We start from the raw sequence: 18,117 nt of genomic DNA, 5'->3' as shown, positions 1-18,117 counted from the left end.
GGAAAATACCGGTTTGGAGAAACGGGAAGGAGGGCGCTTGTGTGTGCAGGATCAGCGCGAGGAAAGTGTTCTTTCTACGCACTAGAAACATCATAGAAGCAACGCCGTAAGTTCATAAGATAATCGATATGTTGAAGTAAAAATGTTAACGCTGATTCTGTTAAAAGTAATGACGGTTGATAAAGTTTATGTTCTTTGTTATTTAAAGAGTTGCGGATAGTTTGTGTTGAAGTGTATTTAAAGCAGTTGATGGCGTAGGTAGATTCTGACTGTATATTGTACTTTAATGTAATATAGTTTGTTGTAGTTTTATTTTTGCAAGTATTTATGATGTAAATGTGATGCCCAGAAGGAAACAAATACTGTATATATTTTGTATTGTTTTATCAACAGGTTTCACCATACGTTAATATGGAAGAGTGAACAGTAAACGGTTAATCTTACTGGGATCGCGCGTAATTGACTCCGGTTTATACTGCGTGTTTTAGTTCAGAGTTTTTACACCTGTGCGAGAACACTACAGGGTCAATTGACCATGAATGCACTGCAGCCTGAGATCTGAACTCGGTGTTTGACTGCTGAATGAATCTACACCTTGATTTCGAACTCCACGTGTGTGTTCCAGACCCCAACTCAGCCTACATGCCGACAACAATCGTGTGACATTCAGCGTGAGAGAGTTCTCATTCGGCCCGGCATCATTCTGCAAGCTATTCGTTACTCAACCACATAAAGCTAGTCGAACAGAAACTGATCTGTAAATGTCTCTGGCTTGGCTACACAACTACTTCAACATTGAATGAAAATATACACATTAAATATTTTTATTTAAATAAATAGTTACGTAAGTAAAGTATGAATACATATTCCTCGGCAATTCTTAAGTTCCATTTTCACTGTGTATCTCTGCAGTCTTATGTTTTCCGATTCTGTCACAGATTCCTCAATGTGCACCGGGGTGTGAGTTGATAACAGTGAAGTCCCACACAGCAATAATACAATATTATTTCTATTTTGTTATTCCAGCTTCAGACTCGTCTGTTTCGCCCCATCCATGTTGACTGATAGAATAGTGACAGGCTTGTTCTGTGTAGTACTGTGAGTGTTTATCGGTAGGAATGTGAGGGAAACTCAAGTTGCTCTTTTGGAATAATCCTTTGTTCCACATTGCAGCACGCGGTTAATTGATGAACTACTGAGAAAATGTCGTCAGCGCTCAGGCAACAAACCCACCCACCCCGCCCCACAATGTGCCACTACATGGAAAACATACCCGCTGTAAACAAAGATACACCATCCAGTTCTCCATCAGCCCTGGACGACATTAATACTTACTTCATTTTGATCAGCCTGCCCTGCATGATACTTACTTTTGATACTTCGAAGTCCAAGTTGTGACGATTCCCTCTTAATCTATTGTCCCCGCATCTGTTGTATCAGTATATGTTTGTGTGTGTGTGTATGTGTTTGCTTGTGTGTGTGTGTGTGTGTGTGTCGATATGTGTGTATGTCTGTGTGTCTAGAAGTAACTCTTATATATCCTATTATATATATACATGAGATCTCCAACTCATTCTGTGGATTTTGAAACGGTAAAGTTACGGACAAAGCCGCTGTTGAATTCACCTGAGGAACAGTTAGATCCATCCAACAGTACATCCTCAATACCGTTAAATCTGGGACACCAAGTGAGAGATTCAACTCTTCCGAATCGCTGGTTAATGGATCACGAAATTCAGTCTTCCTTTGTAAATACTTTCGAGGTGACATTGGCATGATAAACTGACGCCATTCCCACGTTACAGTATTTTTATCTTGTCGACATTTGTCCAATAAGATTGAGAAAATAATCATTTCCATAATTTCAGAAGTGCTTCTCATTGATAATTTCCATGTGAATTCTGCACGATCAAATTCGAAACAGGAGTAGATGAACGACGTATAGTTAGAGGAATAAAAGTCAAACAAACAGGCAAGCGGAGGATAGGCAACCTGTCGGATAGGTAGGTAGATAGATAGATAGATAGATAGATAGATAGATAGATAGATAGAAAAAGACACAGACAGACATACTGATATGCAGTCCAGAAAAAGCTATAATCTATAAATCAGTAAAGAGGAATGAGGGAAGAGGCAAGAACTAGAGAAAGAAGAAAAAAAATATGTAACACACACAAAATGGTGGTGGAACGCAGCAGGCCAGGCAGCATCTGTAGGAAGAAGTACAGTCGACGTTTCGGGCCGGGACCCTTCGTCAGGACTAACTGAAAGAAAATTTACTAGAGATTTGAAAGTAGGAGGGAGAGGGGGAAATTCAAACTGTCAGGAGAAGACCGGAAGGTCTGGAAGCTGAGAGCTGGAAAGGTGATTGGCAAAAGGGATGTAGAGCTGGATAGGATCATGGGGCCAGAGAACTACGGAGAACAAAAAGGGGGAGGGGAGCACCAGAGGGAGATGCTAAGAGTGACGGGCAGAGAGATAGAAAAAAGGAAGAGAGGCAAAATAAATAAATCGGGTATGGGGTGAGAAGGGGAGTAGGGGCATTAACTGAAGTCAGAGAAATCAATGGTCATGCCATCAGGTTGGAGGCTACCCAGCCGGTATATATGGTGTTGTTACTCCAACCTGAGCTTGGATTCATTTTGACAGTAGAGGAGGCCATGGAGAGATATATCAGAATGGGAATGGGACGTGGAATTAAAATGTGTGGCCAATGGGAGATCCTGCTTTCTCTGGCGGACCGAGCATAGGTGTTCAGCGAAACGGTCTCCCAGACTGCGTCGGGTCACACCAATATATAAAAGGCCGCACCGGGAGTACCGGACGGATTATACCACACCGGTCGAATCACAGGTAAAGTGTCGCCTCACCTGGAAGGTCTGATGGGGCCCTGAATGTTGGTGAGGGAGGAAGTGTAAGGTCAGGTGTATCACTTGATCTGCTTACAAGGGTAAGGGCCGGGAGGGAGTTCGGATTGAAGGGATGGGGCGGGGGTGGGGGGGAGGAATGGGCAAGGGAGTCGCGTAGGGAGCGATCCCGGCGGAAAGAAGAGGGGGGGGGGGAGTGCTTGGTAGTTTTTTTGCCATTCAAAAATAATTTCTATTTATTTATTTGTAACAAATAGTTCATGGCACTTAATCAAATACACCAAAACCCATGTCATCATCAGACTCCTCAGATTCTTCCTTTCTCTCTTCCGCAGCAGGAACAGCAGCAGTGGCAGCTGCGGCACATCCTCCACCACCACCAGCACCAACTCTACAGATCAAACTATTAATGTCACAGTTTACCAAAGCCTTACCGAACTGACTGGGCTAGAAAGTTTCGACATTAACTCCAGCTGCATTGACGAGGGCATTGAGCTTGTCTTCGGTCACGGTGACCTCATCGTCGTGCGGGATGAGGGCGCTGTAGATGCAGCTCGGAGTGGATGCCACGGCGGGTTGGATGGTACTAGTCGCCGGCTGGGAATCGACCTTAGCTTCGATCGAAGGATCGAGCGCCTCGGAGCAGAGTCAGGGTAGGAAGAGGTTCCCACCCTTTCCAGTGGTCGCAGCATTGGAGATAATTACTCAGAGATGAAGATTCCTACTCAGGGATGGAGATAATTAATCAGGGGTGTAGATTCTTACTCAGCGGTGGAGATACTTACTCCTGGCTGGATATTCTTACTCGGGGGTGGCTTAATCAGATGCGTGAAAGGGCCATCGGCATCACTATATGAAAAAATAACGATTCGCTGTTCACCCGGTGTAAGAACACCAGACATCGCAGTTCATTCCGAATTGCGGGTCAGTTGGAAGATGCGATGCCGTTCCTCTAATTTATGCTCTGCCTCTCGATGCCAGTGGAGAAGGCCACAGGCAGTGAAAATACTCCGAATGTCAGTGGAATAAGCATTAATGGAGAACGCAGGATCAAACAGGTGGACTGTACGCAAGTATTCCGGAGACCAAGCACGAAAACTCGGTTGTCTTTTTGTTCTAATGTAGAGGAGACATAATTGTGGACAAAGAAAGTGCAGTAGCCTGCGTTGCCAAGCAGTAACTACATTGCTGCGTCAATTCCCTACATCAGAAGAAAGTCAACACCTTCCATTAGCGTACGCTAGTACTCACACGTGCCCTACACCTATGACTTCGTATGAGATGCAGCTGATTTTAAAAAAATAGAATCATAGAACAGAACACAGGCCTTTCGGCCCACAATGCTGTGCCGAACAACTACTTACTTTAGAAATTACCTAGGGTTACAGATAACCCTCTATTTTTCTACGCTCCATGTACCTATTCAGGAGTCTCTTAAAGGATCCTATTGTATCCGCGTCCACCACGGTCGCCGGCGGCCCATTCCACGTACTTACCACTCTCTGCATAAAATACTTACCTCTGACATCTCTGTACCTACTTTCAAGCAACTGAAAATTGTGGACTCTCGTGATAGCCATTTCAGCCTTGGGAAAAAGCCTCTGACTATTCACACAATCAATGACTCTCATTATCTTACACACCTCTATCAGTTCACCTATCACCGAACATGCATTTACTTTAGAAATTACTTAGGGCTACCCGTAGCCCTTTGTATTTTCCAGCCAGCAGGACCATGCCAGAAACAAGCGATTCCTGAAACGTCACGGCTAATGCATCCGTTATCTCTTCGGAAACATCTTTCAGGACTCTGGGGTGTAGTCGATTTGGTCCAGTTGACTTTCCAACTTAAGACATTTCAGCTTGTCTCACACTTTTTCCTTTGTAGTAGCAAAGGCACTAACTCCTGCTCTGTCTTCCACAGTGAAGAATGATGCAAAGTATTCATTAAGTTCATCTGCAAATTCTTTATCCCCCAGCATCATTTTCCAGTAGTGCAATATCAACTCTCATCTCCCTTTCACTCCTTTTTTAACTGAGAAAATATCTTTTAGTATCTTGCATCATACTATTGTCTAGCTTGCCATCATATTTCATCTTTACCATTCTTATCGATTTTTAGTAGCCTTTTGTTTAATTTTAATAGCATCCCAATAATCTAACATCCAACGTATTTTTGGTCCGTTATACGCCATTTCCTTAGGCTTTACGCAGTCCTTAACTTTCCTTATCAGCCACGGATGCCACCCCCTGCCATTTGAGAACTCCATCTGTGGGGCATGTCTATCCTGCGCCTTGTAAACGATTCCTAGATACTTTAGCTACCTATGCTCTGCTGTCATCCCCGCAGTATCCTCCTCCAATTCTCCTGGGCAATCTCCTGTCTCTAATTCCTCTAATTCCGCTTATTCCTTTACGATGCTGATACATGCGACATAGGCTTTCCTGTCTCAAATTGCAGTATGAATTCCATTATATTAGGATCACTGCCTCCTTAGGGCTCCTTACTTTAAGCTCCTGAATGAGATCAGGGTTATTACACAACACCCAATCTAAAATGGCTTTTCCTCGAGTAAGCCCAAGCACAAGCGGCGCTCAAAAGCCGTCTCGTAGGCATTCAACAAATCCCCCCTCTTGTGATCCAACATCAACCTGATTTTTCCAATCCCGTTGCATATTGAATTCTTCTGATATAATTGGACATTATCATTATTACATGCCTTTTCCAGCTCAATAATATGAATTAACTTAAAGTCACTCTCACACCTGAATAAAGCATTTATCTGAAAAATATTACCGACCCCCCCCCCCCAAGATTGTACTGAGAGTGCAATTCATTTTTCAGCCTTATAAACGTAGGGCTCTGAGTAACAGTAACTGTGCTGTTAACTATTCAGGCTAACAAAATGGCTTCTCTGTATTGTTATAATGAAATGGCTTCTCTGTAATGTTATTTAATGCTGTAATGGGTTTCTGTGTTTGGTTTGTTTGTGTTATGACAGCAGATAATGGCGGGGGGGGGAACTAACGGATGGAGAATTGTTATGCTATCTTGCATGTGTAAGCTGAGCGGGAGTTTGCGGTCAATTTCTGGAGGAGAGCGAGAAGGCCGGACGTGTGAAGAGCGGACAGCGGTTCGAGAGCGACGGATACTGGACTTTAGCGGTTCGAATGGTGGCCGAAGGCTCCGAAGGTCGTTGTCGATGTAACCGGAGGCGGGAGTTCCAATGTATTAAAATATTATGTGCACAAACTGATAAACATATTGATTTGGCGCCTTTAGGTTATCTGTTTCTAGTAACCCATCTCTAAGAATTAACTATAAAACTGCAATTATTTATTCAAATAAAAAAAACACAAAATGCTGGCAGAACTCAGCAGGCCAACCAGCATCGATGGGAGGAGGTAATAACGACGTTTCGGGCCGAAATCCTTCATCAGGAGTGAAGTAACATGGGATGGTCGAGGGGGGATAAGAAGTGGGTGTAGGGATAAAGTAGAGAGCTGGGAAGTGATAGGCTGGAGGGAAATGGTCTAGGGGGAAGGTGAAGAATTATGGGAAATAAAAGAGAAATAAATGTAGGGCTGGGGGAAGAGATTATAGTGTGGTGGGAAAAGAGAGAGATAAAGAGAACCAGACTAAAATAATAGATAGGGATGGGGGTAAGGGCAGGGGGCAGGGGTATCAACGGAGTTCAGTGAGTTGGATGTTCATGCCGGCAGGAAGGAGGCTACCTCGGCGGGAGATAAGGTATTGAAGAGCGGACAGCGGTTCCAGAGCGACGGATACTGGACTTATTTACTCGCTTTTGGTGTATTGTCTGGTATTTGTCTTGCGAGCGTGCACTGGGGGGAGGGGGACGGTTGGCAGCATTACACCGTATTTACACGGAAGTATCGCACTATTGGCGGGGTGACACTTTGACATCGGAGTAACGTTGTCTCTTTTGGCTGTATTCATGAGTATTCACATATGGTTAAATAACAATTAAAATTGAGTTGAAATAAACTGAATTAAATTGAGCAGGGTTGTCGATCCAAAGGGGGAAGGAAAAGTGAGAGTGAAGAACTGTGGGGTGACAGGACTGAGACGGGGGAAACGAGAAGCTGAGGATGGAAGAAAGAGGCTGAGAGAGAGAGGAGAGTGTGCTGAGGAATTGGGAAGGGGTGAGAAAATTTTGAGAGTGAGGAAGAAAGGAGGCTCGAAGTAGTAGATTGCTCTGCGGAGAGGGGAATCGGATGATGGTCAGGGGGCTGCACTCCTTCGGTCATGGCATTGGGGTATTTCCATTCCTTCTGTGGCAATATAGGATCGGGTGGGTAACATGAAAATATCCAAAATACACAATAATAGATTAACAAACTCAAGACAATAAAGGCGGGAAATAATAGAATTCAGAAAGTATTCAACACATTATAGGACCCTGGAACAGTTTAATTCAGTCTGACTGCTTACACAAGCAGAATGAATTGGCAAAAGTCACCAAAATCTTGCTTTAAATTGCAAACTCGTGAAAGATACAATTAAAGTGTTACAATTATAATACGAATAGTCCATTCCTAGCGATTAGGCAATACATGATACCTGTCCAGATATAATATTACAGGATAAACCAGCAAAACAATTTATTTAATAGTTATCCAATAACAAACAAGAGAAAATCTGCAAATATGTGTGTGTCATTCCAAATGCACATAATATACGGATATCAGTACATGAAAAACACCAGAAATATGCTGACTTGAAAAAGAAAATTGAAACACTATGGTACATAAACAGGATACACATTGCCCCAATTGTAATATCTACTGGTGGTTTCATCCTAATGTCACTGCACAACAACAATTATACCTACACAGAAACATTCATGTGGACCTCCGGAAAGCTAAAATAATAAGCATCACCAGAGTAGTAGGAAAGTTCCCAGCAATTGAAAAACGAGCGTGCTGATCTATTTCCATACCTGAAGTTTTACCAGGTAAAAAAACTAATAACAAACAGGCGATTGTACTGGAGTGAATGCAGTTTGCTCGGATGGAAATTTATTTGAAATCAGGAAATGAGATGAAGCAGAGCCGGCACCGGGCTTTTCCATAGATGTTTGCACAATTATGGACAGAGTTCTGCAGCGGTAAACATTCCTCTCTGACAGGTCGATCTAATGCGAAGGACAAGTGCAAGGTTTATTGTAAGTACGGGTAGACTGTTGAATTTATTTTCATTTCATTCTTGTGCAAAAGACTAAAGTAACAAATCAGTTGCATTTCAGCCGATTTGCTTTTGAATGTTTTCAGATCCTGACCCGCTCTATAATTTGCGAAAGGGGTGTGGCGGTGAGGAGAACCGGATTATGGTGGACAAATCAATAAAACTAAAAACCAAGAATAATTTAATCATTGACAGGAGACAGAGGTTGCCGACTGCGGGTGCCGAAGTCCCTGTTTCTGTGCAATGTCTGTCTCGGGATCGCAACCATATTTATTCTCCCCGCTGCCCATTCTCTGATGACGGCCAAACTATAGTGTCAAGAAAGAAACATTTTTGAAAATTTGGCGCCCTTATTTACAAAAGATAGGATTAAATATATAGGTGCTCCGAAGATGAAATAATTGTTTACTTGGGGAAAGAAATAAATATATATATTAAAGTTATTACGATCTCTATGGAGCATGTGGGGATTCCTTTTGTTTCTTTCTTTCTTATTTTTTTTTAATAGGGATGTTAGGGGGGAGGGGTTAAGGGGAGGGGGGCTGGGTAACACATTTTTCTTCATACACATTTATTCTGTAACTATTTGAAAACAATAAAAAAAGTTTTAATAAAAAAATAAAAAAAAGAAAGAAAGAAATCTCTGCGACCGTCTCTGAGAATGGCTTAGATATGTTGTTTGTTAACTAGTAGAATAATTGATGTTAGCGGATATTTCGCTGCGCTGATGAACTGCTCTCTGAACTTGGACTGAGTCACCCCATAAATAAACGTGTTTGTGCAGCAACTTAATATCATCAGCATGTAGGCGCAGTGTTGAAGTATGTATTCCGAGTCACTGTAATGATTTGGATCCAAACCCGCAATTGTGTAATAAAGGAATTCGGCAACATCCACCGACCACAGGATGACGAAGCTTCCGGAGATGGTGAGGAGTAAGATCACAGACCTCCTCCTGCTCTCCATCTCCGGGTCACTGCGGTTCTCCGCCTTGCTCTGTCCCCTCAGCCCTTTACGGACGCGACTGGCCACTAAAATGTGTCTGACTGTCAGAGCGTTGAGCAGTAGTATTAACACGAACGGAAGTAATGGCACACAAACGGTAGAAAGCCAATTATATCCCACCCAAACGGGATCCGTAAAGTAGCCAGGTTTTGAAATACAGTCATAAGGTATATTGTCAATCACTTTCACAGGACGATATCTAAAAGCGTCGGGCACGTTTTTACAGCAGAGCAGAACGCCGGTTGTTGTCAGAACCACAGCCGCAGTTTTTCCGCTGCAATACTTCTCTTTCCACTTCTGGCAACGGATGGCTACAAACCGATCAAATGTAAAAGTGACGGTGAACCAGACAGAACAGTCCGTGGCTGCAAATGTCAGGGCAGATATCACACTGCATACAGGGGTGATGTCCAGGAATGTCCCGGGGAAATAATAATAACTGACCCGCCACAGAATGACATCAAAGATGACGGTTAGTAGATCAGCCGTTGCCATGGCCACCAGGTAGCGAGTGGTGCAGGTGGAGAGGCCGCAGTTCCCCCTGGACAGGATCAGAATCGCCGTTAAATTCACTGGGGGAACAGCAAATAAGGAATAAGTAAATTACTGTTATGCCGTTCCTTGGGTCTCAGGGCAGAGTTGAAATGGAAATTGAGAAGAACTTAAGTTTGAAGACACCTCATTTCTGTGGTTAAAAGGCAATAAAGCGTGAGTCTCTGATGCTGTTAACGAGATGCTGGGTGACAGTTACTCGGGACTGCAAGAGAAGCAGCGCTTAGGAAGAATCTAACTGATCGCCGATGTTACTTTGGAAAAATCAATATAAATCGCCCAACATCAGGTTTACGACTGAAGTGTAAAGCCTGGACACAACGGTAAATCTCTCAGCAGCGGTGATTGCCGGGTTCCCAGCACCTATATTCTGACACACTCCCCATTAAGCAAAGCCCCGATCCCTTCGGTTCTGTCAACTTACAAATTTCAAAGTAAATGTATTTCCACATTTGACATGTCTTTCCCACCTCTCAGACTCTTTGTTTGTCATCCGCCCGCAGCGACCCTGCTTGGTTCGCTTTTTAAAAAAAATTAATGCAACTATTCTTGTCCGGGGGTTCCTGCGCACTATGTCAAGATAACCCATCAGAAAGTTACAATTCAATCAATACGCACAAAATGCTGGGGGAACTCAACAGGCCAGGCAACATCTATGGAAAAAAAAAGTATAGTCAACGTTTCGGGGCGAGACCCTTCGGCAAGACTCGGCCCGAAACGCCGACTGCATTTGTTCTTAGATGCTACAAGGCCTACTGAGTATTTTGTGTGTGTTGCTTGGATTTCCAGCATTTGCAGATTTTCTCTTCTTTGAGGAAGTTCCAATTTTCGCTTTTAAAGATTCTGCCTGACGCACTGAACTCAAACACACACCTCCCGTGCGCCCTTAAATCCTCACTGACATTAGAGGTAATTCAAAACATCTGCCTTATTAGGGGTTGCTCCAAATTTCGTGAGCATAATTCTAAATGCTTCGATGCTGCTTTTCCCAGAACATAAGCATGAACCTTATCCCGCCTGAACTCAAACGGACACCGCTGGTTGGCCCTTTTCACTTATTCGATTAATGGGACGTGGAAGCAAACACCGGTACACTAAAACTCACACAAACACTAATTTTCATTTCCGAAACTCCGGGTGGTTCGGACTCACAAGTGATATCTACCGCTCTCCCCTGAATGTCACCCTACGAATCTCTTCCCGGATTCCCTTCAAAACTTCAGCAAATTCTTTAAAATGGCTCAACAGTTTTCCATTTAAATTTAAAACCTGTTGCGCTTCCGATGCGAAATAACACCAAATAGCCCGTAAAACAGAGCGATGGATTATCGGAGTTAATTTTGACAGTGTGTTGCATTCATAACTTCAAACTGCTTGCCATGAATCCACAAATTGTATTCATTTTACCGAACTTCTGCTTGACATCTGTCTCAACTGCTGATTTATTTTCTGCCGAGGCCACCGATTAAACCGTAAGGGAGCTTCTGACCGAACACAGAGTTTTATCACAATGCCTGCACGGCACTGTCTGATTCGCCGTCATCACAACGCTGCCGGTAACTGAACGAGTCCAAAGACCGCACACACAGAACAGCAAATCTTAGTTCGCCTATGTTCTTACCAGGAACACCGATAACGGCAATGATCATGAAATATATCTTTCTCACACGCAAGAATGTTTCAAGCATGCTGTGTGAGATACAGACAGTCTTCCAGCTGCCCGCGATCTCGCTGAAGAAACTCTGAGCTGATGGAATCTCCACGGTCATTCATTTATACTCGCTCGAGCACACTGAATATTCTATAGTACACAAAGCTGACGTGTTTTCGAACAGCTGTGGTAAAATAAATATGATGTCATTTAAGTAAAATCCCGATTGTGATGAGGTATGGATAATTTGTCACGAAATTGCAAAATCTCAAAGTCGAAGAAATGGCGATTCAAGAAATCAGTGAATGCTGTTGCGAAATATTCTCAGGCTCACCTCTCGGTTTTATGATTGTTATTGTTAATCTTGTCCATACCCTGACGCCATAGATTTATTATCAATGATATACGGTCATTGGTCTCCTTTGTTTCACTCTCGGATTTGTCTACATTGGTGATCTTGCAATAGAAATATATACATATCAAAAACGAATATATTGTTTGTACGGTCCTGAAATATATTGAAGAATTTTAAAATAATATAGCATCGATGCTTACAAAGATACTGGATACATGAAAACTTTATTGTCACCAAACTATTGATACTAGAGCGTACAATCATCACAGTGATATTTGTTTCTGCGCTTCCCTCTCCCTGAGATAAACATCGAAGTAAATATAATAAAAATTAAATTATAAATCATAATTAGAAAATAGAAAAGGGAAAGTAAGGTTGTGCAAGTCAGGTCCGGATATTTGGAAGGTACGGCCCAGATCCTGGTCAGGATCCGTTCAGCAGTCTGATCACTGTTGGAAAGAAGCTGTTACCAAATCTGGCCGTACGAATCTTCATGCTCCTGAACCTTCTCCGGGAGGGAAGAGGGACAAAAAGTGTGTTTGCTGGGAGGGTCTTGTCCTGGATTATCCTGGCAACACTGCTCCGACAGCCTGCGGTGTAAAGTGAGTCCAAGGGTGGAAGATTGGTTTGTGTGATGTGCTGGGCTATGTTCATTATCTTCTGCAGCTTCTTTCGGTCTTGGACAGGACAACTTCCATACCAGGTTGTGATGCACCATAGAAGAATGCTTTCTACGGTGCACCTATAAAAATTAGTGAGGGTTTTAGGGGACAGTCCAAATTTCTTCAGCTTTCTCAGGAAGTAAAGGCGTTGGTGGGTTTCTTGGCAGTGGACTCTGCTTGGTCAGACCAAGTCAGGTCATTTGTGATATTCACCCCGAGGAACTTAAAGCGTTTGACCTGTTCCACATGCGCACCACCGATGTAGATGGGGTTGTGCGGTCCGCTACTCCTTCTGAAGTCAACAGCCAATTCCTTCGTCTTGCTGACGTTGAGGGATAGGTTATTGTCTTCGTACCATGCCACCAGGTTCTTAATTTCCTCTCTGTACTCAGACTCATCATTACCCAAGATACGGCCTATAATTGTGGTATCATCAACAAACTTATATATTGAGTTTGATGGAAACTTGGCTGCACAATCATGGGTGTACAGTGAGTACGGCAGGGGGCTGAGTACACAGCCTTGTGGGGCACCGGTGCTCAGAGTGATTGTAGAGGAGAGTGTGTCCCCTATTTCTACAGTCTGGGTCCTGTCTGTGAGGAAGTTGACGATCCAGCTTCAGATCTGAGTGCCAAGACCCAGGTTCTGGAGTTTCGGAATCAGTTTATTTGGAATGATGGTATTAAAGGCAGAGCTGTAGTCGATGAAAAGGAGCCTAACATATGAGTCTTTATTCTCCAGGTGTTCTAGGGAGGAATGTAGTGCAAGAGAGATGGCATCTGCCGTTGACCTGTTGCTCCAGTAGGCGAATCGCAAAGTGTCGAGGTTGACCGGTAGGTTATGGTTGATGTGTGCCATAACCAATCGCTCGAAGCACTTCATAGCAATTGATGTTAGAGCCACAGGTCGGTAGTCATTCAGGCATGCAACTCTGCTTTTCCTCGGCACCGGGATTATCGTTGCCTTCTTAAAACACGAGGCGATCTTATACTGAAGCAGGGAGCAGTTGAAGATGACAGCCAACAATCCAGCTAGCTCATTTGCACAGGCCCGGAGAACCCGTCCCTGGATGCCATCCGGGCCCGTCGCTTTCCTTGGATTTATCTTCAGGAAGGTTCTTCTATCGTCTTCCTCGGTGACGATGAATCTTGATGCCACCAGGTCCGGTTCATCCAGAGGGGGCGGGACGCTCCTCTTCTGTTCGAATCTTGCGTAGAATACGTTAAGTTCGACTGCTCATCAAAGTCATTGCAAAACACAGAAAAAGCTGCTGGAACTCAAAACGTCCGGCGGCGTCGATCAGCTGTTGCCGCCTCTGACCAACAACCCTCTTCAAATTAATCAGCGCTTCGATGTGCTCCTCAACTCCTTTAACGAAAAGCTGAATCATATGAAATCTAATCCGCATTCACGGTCCGACATGTCGGTCCATGACATCCGTTTCTCAGGTTCTCTGTTCGTCTCAAATTCGAGGAATAACACCTGATAATTCGTCTCGGTATCCTCCAAACATATAGCATGAGCATGGGCATCTCCAACTTTTCCCATAACCTTTCCTGCTCCTTTCTTTCCCCACTCTGGCCTCTTGCTCTGATCTCAGTTACCTATCAACTCCCACCTGTGCCCTCTCCTTCCCTTTCTCCCATGATCCACCCTATTTCTTCTGCCCTCCGCCTTTTCCACATCTCCTCCCAGCCTATTGCTTCGTCCGCTTACCCCAACCACGGGGCTTCACCTATCATCTTCTGGCATGCCCTCCGACCCCCACCCACATCATTTTAATTCTGGCATTTGCGTTTCCCCAGCCCTGTTGAAGGGTCGCGTCCCAGACGTTCAACTGATTCTTCATTTCCATAGATGGTGACTGAGCAGAATCATGGAACATAGAACATATAACCCTACAGCACATTACAGGCCATTCGACCCACAATGTGGTGCTGACCATATAACCTATTCAAGAAGCTGCCTATAATTACACCACGTCTAGCCCTCTAATTTACTCAGATCCTAGTACCTATCTAAGATTTTCTTATAATATCTATGTGGAAACCATAGAAAGAGTGCACTGGATATTTAAGAGGATGCTGTCTGGATTGGAGAGCATGCCTTATAAGAATAGATTGAGTGAACTCGGCCTTTTCTCCTGGAAGCAACGGAGGATGAGAGGTGGCCTGATAGAGGTGTATAAGTTGGGGAGAGGCATTGATCGTCAGAAGCTTGTTCCCAGGGCTGAAATTGCTGCCGCAAGAGAACACAGGTTTAAGGTGTTTGTTGAGTAGGTAGAGAGGAGATGTCAGGGGTAAGTTTTTTACGCAGAGACTGGTCGAAGTGTTGAATGCGCTGCCTTCAACGGTGGTGTAGGCCAATACGATAGGGTCTTTTAAGAGACTTTTGGATAGGTACATGGAGCTTAAAAAAATAGAGGCTATAGGTATCCCTGGAAATTTCTAAGGTAAGGTCATGTTCGGCACAACTTTGTGTGCTAAAGGGCCGGTACTGTGCCGTAGGCTTTCTAAGTTTCTATCCTGTTGTATCCTCCTCTGCCGCAGTCCCTGGCCGTACATTCCACGCTCCCACCACTCTTTCTAAAAATATACCCTTGATATTCCCCTTGTACCTAATTGCAAGCACCTTAAAACTATGTCCGATCGTGTTAGCCATTTCAGCACTGGGAAAAGAGCCTCTGGCTATCGACACGATCAATACCTCTCATTATCTGATGCACATCTATCAGGTCATCTCATCCTTTCTCACTGCAGTGCGAAAAGGCCAAGTTCATTCAACCTATACTCACAAGGCACGTTCTACAATCAAATCCTTGTAAATCTCTTCTACCGTCTCTCTTTAGTATCCACATTCTTCTTGTCGTGAGGTGACCAGATAGGAACCCAGTATTTGTGACACATACTTTCTCCAGGAACTCGGCGCCTTGCCAAAGAACGAATTGCAGCTTTTATTAACCCACCACCTCCCTGCACCCGTGCTGAAATGCTTCCCAATTTGGGAATGGTCAATTTTTGTAGAGATTGCATTCATGAATATCGAATGATGGAGGTTCCTCTTCGACAAGCCTCATTACCGAGCATGTCTGCCGAAATACAATACATCCGGAAATGAATACAGCCTTTAAGCTCTTAAGGCCGCTTTGTCAGCCGCCCCTGCTTTGGACATATCTGACTATCCAGCTCCTTTCTAAATATCTGTAAATGAACACCAAGGGTTTGTTAGTGGCAATTTAACACATCGACATGGGGGCCTCCAACGATATTATTCGGTAAAATTACCAGCAGTTGTAAGAGGCATGGCTGGTTATCTAAGATCTATCGCCGACACTGCAGGTATGGTAGAACTTCTAATCCTATAGTATTGCATCAGTATAGTATAGTATTGATGAAGGGTTTAGGTCTGAAACATCGACTGTTAACTCTTCTATGTGGCTGCTGCCTGACCTGCTGAGCTCCTCCAAGATTGCGGGTGTAGTACTTTGATTTCCATCATCTGCAGAGTTTCTCTTGTTCGTGATTGGACTCAGGCAGTAGTCAACACGAGGCAAAGTTAACCAAATGTTAGAACCATCTCCGGAATGCAATGGGCTTGTCACTTAATCTTGCCAGGAAATTTTGTTGTAGTCACTAAAGCACCCAATCTGATTGGGAGTTAAATTGACCAAAAGTAGAATAAAGCCCCTTGAGATTCAGGCTGTTATTGTGTTCACGGCGTGGCCGGAGATGGGACATAATCATTACGCATTATTGGAAGCGTAATTTATAATCATGACGTGTTGAGTTACTAATGACTAGCGCGAGGCGCTTAAATCTATTGTGCGCTCGAAAAGTTATCTCTCAGGTCAACTGTTACTTCCGTAAAACCCCTGGCCTGAAGAATCACGGGTGTTGTATAACGCTGATCGGTTGAATGACAGACATCAGAGAGACGGAACTGGAAATGTAACACAGTGAGTCATGCTCTATTAGAAAGCGGTACAACACCTTTTAAATTAATTTTGCGATATTTCTATGTGGGGCTTATCGCATCTGATAGTCAATGTTAAAGATACAGTGTCCGAATCCACAGACACGAGGCATTTGACATTGTTTTACCCTTGTGGTGAACGGTAAGCACAGATGACTGAAATATTAATGAATATTTTAACTGACCGTACCGTACAAGCTGAGCGTTTCCTGTAATTTATGTCTGAATTCGGATTTTCAGTATCACTACTCTTCCCAAAAATCGATTACACTTTCAGATAGAGCTCAGTTCGTCGAGAGAGAGAGGGAGAGAGAGAGAGAGAGAGAGAGAGAGAGAGAGAGAGAGAGAGAGAGAGAGAGAGAGAGAGAGAGAGAGAGAGAGAGAGAGAGAGAGAGAGAGAGAGAGAGAGAGAGAGAGAGAGAGAGAGAGAGAGAGAGAGAGAGATCAAATAACATTTACCTTTGGCATTGGAAGTTCTCTAAAGTTTTATGTACATTTATTATCAATGTAAATATACTTGCCAACATACTGCAGTGAGATTTATTTTGTTCAGTAGGGGATCGAGCGTGTGGTCGGGGTGAAACAGAGAACAGAGGGAGAAGTAAGGAAACAGATTGTAACGGGACCTTTGGATGTGAACAGAGATAAAACGGAAATATGAACGGACAAAGAGGGAGCAGTCCAGAGAGGGAGAATTGAAAAAAGAGAAAAATAAAACGCATATGACCCGGTTACATGTTTTCCAATCTGATCATGTTTCCCTCATGGTGAAAGTGTCCGCTCTAAACCGGTGTACAGGCGTTGGGGAAGTCTCTGGTGAAATCCAGGGCTTTCTGAGAGAGGTTAGGAATAAATACCGGGTATGTCACTAAAAGGAAGAATGAGGAACAGCGGAGAGGGTGAAGACAAGTGAGTTGATCCATTCTGACTGAACAAACCCGGAGGAAAACACGGCGGGCATCAACAGAACGAAGAATAAGCTGTACCTGAGAGAATGAAAATAATACAGGCGGGACCTGGCTGGACCGTCCCGGTCAGTTCCCGAGTTCTACAGAGCGGCCATCAGGGTGAAGTACCGCTGAGCTGAGCTTTGCATATTTGAGAGGAATCTGATGAAAAATCAATTTTAGCTGTACGGGGTAGACAGCAAGTGAAATATATCACTACTAAACGCATGCGTGTTTCAGAGTGCTCAGTTGTTAACCGTGGTTCTACATATCGGCAAGTGGATAATTTAAGGAGGGAAATGGCGATTGATTTAATCCCACTGCAGAAACCAGCTGGTCGCCCTCAGATTTACCAAATTTTGTTAACAGTTTCAGCGGGTATTTCACCGCGTTCTTCAGTTCCTCTCTGAACTTGCTCTGAGTCACGGCGTAAATACATGCGTTGGTGCAGGAGCTGAGGATCTGCAGCATCGTCACCGTGGAGTCTGCGACATAAATCGGATCCGTGACTGAGGAACGAGGAACGCTTGCAATCTGTGCGTGGGTATCAAGTACCTACCGCATTAACCACAACAATGTAAATCTACCGGTTGCACTGAATAGTAAATCGACCGATTTCCTTCGGTTCACGATCTCAGCTTCCTTCTCATTCTTTCCGTTGCTGCGGCCTTGGACCCCATCCGGACTTTATTGGCGGAAAAAATCCATCTAACTGTCAGAGCATTGAAAAATACAATCCGAACAAACGGGAGGCAAGGTATTGATATGCGTTGAAACATCCGAAGTGCGGCCCATGAGGGGGACCTATAGAAGCTCGCTTTGGTCAAGCAGCCATAGAAAATTCCATTAATTATCATCACAGGATCCAATGTAAAGTAGAAATGGATACTTTTAACA

General features: G+C 43.8%; 1 pseudogene; it reads right to left on the bottom strand.

Moving 5' to 3' along the window:
- Positions 1-3,074: 3,074 nt before the first annotated feature.
- On the bottom strand, positions 3,075-10,019 carry LOC140732700 (large ribosomal subunit protein P1-like; annotated as a pseudogene).
- Between the last annotated feature and the right edge of the window lie 8,098 nt (positions 10,020-18,117).

This window comes from Hemitrygon akajei, chromosome 9, assembly GCF_048418815.1.
Source record: "Hemitrygon akajei chromosome 9, sHemAka1.3, whole genome shotgun sequence".
Classification (NCBI taxonomy): Eukaryota; Metazoa; Chordata; class Chondrichthyes; order Myliobatiformes; family Dasyatidae; genus Hemitrygon; species Hemitrygon akajei.
The sequence above is the reverse complement of the archived record's forward strand: the minus strand, read 5'-3'. Positions and strand labels throughout refer to the sequence as shown.